Below are 5,198 nucleotides of genomic sequence, written 5' to 3'. Positions count from 1 at the left end.
ACTGGAAACAAGGTAAAAACAAAACTTACCTCTGTGTTGACTGACTGACTTCAAAGTCCAGCTGCTTTTAAAAGCCTGGGAGAGAGAGAGAGAGAGAGAGAGAGAGAGAGAGAGAGAGAGAGAGAGAGAGAGAGAGTCTGAAGAGATGACTCCACTTTAATTGGCAGATCCAGTCTAATTAAAAAAAAAAAAAGAAGTGTGATGATCTCACAGGCTGCAGGGAGGTTCCCCCAGTCCAGACATCACGATTCCCCACAAACAGCTGGAAGCACATCAACACACATCTGTGCCAGATAGACAGACAGAGAGACAGACAGCTGACCTCACACCAGCTCACTGGTCACAAGCAGGTGAACTAGACACTGTAAAATCACCAGTGACTTAGACTGTCAAATCAGTCCCATATGGACAAGTAAAGCGAGTCATGTCCTCAGTTGACTTCCTCAGCCATGTCTTGTTGTTCTGATTTTAAAAGCAAACGTTTGTTTTCATGTTTGAGTCATGAATGGCATTAGTTCATATGTTATTCACTGTATATGTCATACATGGTCACACATGAGAGAGGTGCGGATATTATTCAGATTATTTGAGTGAAATTGACTACACTTTAAGGAACATGAAAGGATAAGTATGATAAAATGAAAATACTCATGTAATATACTAGAAACCCTGTAAACACGAACTATTGATGATGATTATATTTAAAGTTTCTGTCATCTGTAGACTAATATTTTCCTTTATGGTACATAGTCAATTTGTTTACGTGCACTTACTGTAAGTGACCTTGCAGTGACCTTAAAGAAGTGTATCCACCTGTCTGAATGTGTTGACCACTACATTTTATGGCGAAAGCTTCAAACGAATTAGATTAGAATTGTTGTTGAGGCAAAGTTATGATTCATTTTATATCGCATTTTTAGCAGTGATATAAAGTAGCAATAATTGTGCAGAAGTCACAAAATAGCCAAGTGAACTTTAAACCCTGACGTATTTCCAAATTTCACAAATTCAGCCCGATTTTAAACATTTGAAGTGCTTTTTGCTCAGCTGTGTTTATATAGTTGGTGAAAATTAAAAAAAAATGTTGCACCATATTGCCTAGGTTGTGCTGAAAAAAAGGATATAAGACTCTGCATATTCTTATAGCCTCTGTATATACAGTACATTTAAAAAGCAGCTGAAATGCTCTGTGTTTTAAGGGTTAAAAAACATAATAAAAAAATGTTATTTCCTCTTCACTTTACAGTATATTTTTAGGAAAACTAGACAAGAACACATGCATTTTGCAAAACAGAACCTCACAATGTTTGGCTGTGATATAAATTGACATTATTGTATATGGGGAACTCGAGTCACATACCTTGACTCGAATCTGACTTAAGTCACAAATTTGAGGACTTCAAAGTTGTTTGACTAACGTTGGTAAACACGACTTAAACCTGACACCCATGACTTCAGAGTAAAACGACTCGCAATGACTTGACTTATGGAATATTTACATTTCCCTCAAATATTGAGGGGTTAACATTACATTGGGTGTCTGCTTTGGTGGCCTAATGCTTTTTAACTTCTTAGTGGTTGTTATAATGTTATAATGTTAATTATATCTTTTTTAATAAACAACCCACGAAGCAGTCCTTACATTGTATGAGTAATACAGTGTTTCTGATAGTGATTACTGTATATGTGGGAAATCATCTTCATCTTTCTATATTGGTCTTGTAACTTGCTTGATTTAAAGCAAGTTACTCGACTTGACTGGTTGGATTTGCTTGAGACCTGAAGGTAAAAGACTTGAGACTTGCTTGTGACTTACTCCCTTCTCTGGAAGTAAGTAGCTCTGCTTCTATAACCAGACTGAATACTGTGATTGTGTATTTATATAATTCACGTCTCGTCTGCATTGCGGGTATTTTGTTGTTGCCGGTGGTATTTTACAATCATGTCATGGTCCAATTAGAGGACAGGCGCTCATTAGTAACTTTGTGTCAAGGCAATAATGACACCGTGCAGGACTTCATGGTTGAAATGACTCGGTGAACTAAACAGTAAAGGCAAGTCCACACAATAAATTCATCTCCTACAGCTCCATTGAAAGGAGGAAGTATTGAGCTTCTGTCAGATTCATTTGAAAATGACTGACCCAGAATCAACTCATGCCACCCAGAAGTGGAAAAAGTGAAGTCCATGCTCCCCCTGGTGGCTAGATTGTTGCCTGGGCTTCTTGGCCTCTGTAATAATTTGACATCCAACAGCTCTAGTTCCTGTTCATGAACTTACTGCTAATCTTTTTATTTGTCCAGCTCGTCCTAATTTGAGTCTGCTAATGCACAGTGCCGGTTTGTCTGCATCATTTCCTCTTTAGTCCTCAACCTCTACTGAGCTCTTTAATGTGTGCAGAAACTTCTCGATCCATCAGCTCAGAAATGAGAACTGCTAAGACACTGCAGCCTTAAGATAAGGGACACATACACTTTTTGGAGGAATGAACGGCACTCTCTGCTCTCTAATTAACTGTAATATTTAAAAAGTTACAATCTTGATAATCCTGGGTTTAAAAAAATATATAACTATGTTGTTGAATATGCTAAATCTCTCTGTCTATTTTTCTGATTCATAAAAGATTAGGTAGCCCTTTATTTTGATAGTTCATCTGTTAAGTCTCTATTAGTATTCAGCAGGTTTGACATACTTTAATTAATTAACTTTCAGACAATAAGTTGTGTTTACAGATTATACCTACTTCTGATTTTACTTGAAAGTTAACAGGATCATGTCAACATGATCACAAATTCTTAATTATCTGTCTTAATATTATAAAATTATAGTCTTTTTTCTATTCTTTTAACAGCACACAACTTTACTGATCTGAAAACAGTGAAAACCTTTTGTCTAAAAAGATGTTTGTTGTACTTTGGAGGTCATGATCAGAAAGGCCCTTTAGAGGGAGACAAATGAGAGCACATAGAGCTGGTGTCTGAAGCAACATGCAGGATGAGAATAGAAACACAAAGTGGAAGGAACTGGCAATAGTCATATTTCTTTGTTTTCTGGGGATTCTGCTGAGGATTTAAGGCTTAAAAGATTCTCCTTATTTTCATTTGTGTGTACAGATGGAGGTGAAGGGACGCTGCCAACAAGACTATTGACAAAAAGACAGAGTTTGTATGTGATCACACAATACATTGCATGATCCACATTGTCTTTGGTTTACAGCTTACAGACTTGTTTTCATTCTCGCCTGCTACAGGTGGAAATGATCTCAGTCCTACACAGGAAATGTATGTGTGCTAGAACCATGTGCTCACTTTGACATCTGCATCCTGTATTGATTTCACTATTTCATCTTCGAGCATCACAGCATGCATTCACGCCTCCAGGCTGCAGGCGACTCGCACAGCTCGTGTCTTTGATGTGCAGCAGCATGCGAAAGGTCATTTGATGTTGCGATAACAGCTGTGCACATGGTGGCAGGGATTTCATTGTCTGCACGAGACATTCGATAGACATGGAACTCAATTATGAGTGTCTAATATAGTCAACGGTCGCAGTGAGCTCAGCTGTAACCTCAGTCTCAGGAGACTTCATTTGCTAATAAGTTCTCACTCACTAATTTGTTGATCCCACTGTAGATTTCACAGTTGTATGAAATACTGTGGTATTATTGGTTTAATGAAGACACAGGTTTTTTCCCCCTGCCAAATAGTATGTGCAGTCCACACTCCGGTCCAGTAGGTGGCAGTAATGCACCTATAAGCTGGTTATCAAATGCCAACAAACCCCAACAGTTAAATTATCAACACTGCTGATATTTACATTGTTAATTTTGTGAATTGAATGTATTCTATTGTGTGTGTGTGTGTGTGTGTGTGTGTGTGTTCTTGTATTTGTATACATTGTATAAACCATACAGAGTGAGAACATTTTGGCAGGTCCTCACTCCTTTAAAGGGCTTTTTGGGGGTTAAGACCTGGTGTTAGGGTTATGCTAAAGGTTAGAGTAAGGGGCTAGGCCTAGCCCCTCAACTAAGTGTCTAACCTAAACATAATTCTAACCCTAACCACAATTTAAATATTTGCCCTAAACGTTGCCAGTTTTTGGTTTGGACCACTGGTCCTTACAAGGTCAGTGTTTATGCCAGAAAAAGTCCATAAAAAGTAAATCAAATGCACACACACACACTTCTATCTATCTTATATCTCCTTGAGGAAACCTCACTAAAACCAGGTGTTAGTGGGGACCAAACAAAATGTCCTCAAAAGTCAAAATGTCCCTACGAAGATAGGTTTGTACGTTTTGTGGTCCCCTCAAGGATGGAAAACATATCCTATTTTGTGTCCCCACAAGGATAGGGACCACAAAATGTACAAACCTCTCTCTGTGGGGACAATTTGTTTGGTCCCCAAAAGATCAAATTGCTTTTTTGGGTTAAGACCTGGTTTTATGATTAGGTTCAGGTTAGCATTAGACACATATTTATGGTTAAGGTTAGGGATAATGCTGTTTTTAGTCAGACTAAATGAAAGGAAGTCAAGCAGTGTTTACATACAACTTTGACTGATTGATTCAACATGTCTCAGTCAATACAAAGTAGCTTGAAACAGGAGAGACCATGATCCAGCTACTTTAACAACCACTCTTTATCCCATTTTTATAAAGTTTTATTTTATATTTCTCATTATTTTATCCTCTCATGTTAAAAAAGACACCTGACAACATGAGATCTGCAGCAAAAACCTGATGATCAATCTGAAGTGCCATTTTATTCTCTCACCGATCAGAAAAAATACATTGGAGACATATAGACAAGAATGAAGCTACTGCTGCAGCATGACTGAGAGATGAGATGGTGAATGTGAAGCCATCCCTTCCCCACACTCTGTCACTATCTCAGACTTTGATCAGGAGTTCCACATGGAGGTAAATATATTCTTGTCACTCAAATTCAGTTTATCCTTCACTATGCCACAAGCCAAATTTACATCATATCACTGACTTTCAATTGGTTTAAGTGACTATATATCTGCTATGCTGACATTCAACTTCAGATGTCAAATCACAAGATGATTCGAAGATGAAACCTAAAATCCCCCCAAAAATCAGAGTGTACAGATAATCAGCTGTGCTTCAATTGAGATTGTTGACACTGATAATGACATTAGAGAAGAAACCAGTGCTTCTGCTGTGTTTTAAAACTT

The sequence above is a fragment of the Solea senegalensis genome, linkage group LG14, assembly GCF_019176455.1.
Source record: "Solea senegalensis isolate Sse05_10M linkage group LG14, IFAPA_SoseM_1, whole genome shotgun sequence".
NCBI classification, from domain to species: Eukaryota; Metazoa; Chordata; class Actinopteri; order Pleuronectiformes; family Soleidae; genus Solea; species Solea senegalensis.
Note: the sequence above shows the minus strand (reverse complement) of the source record.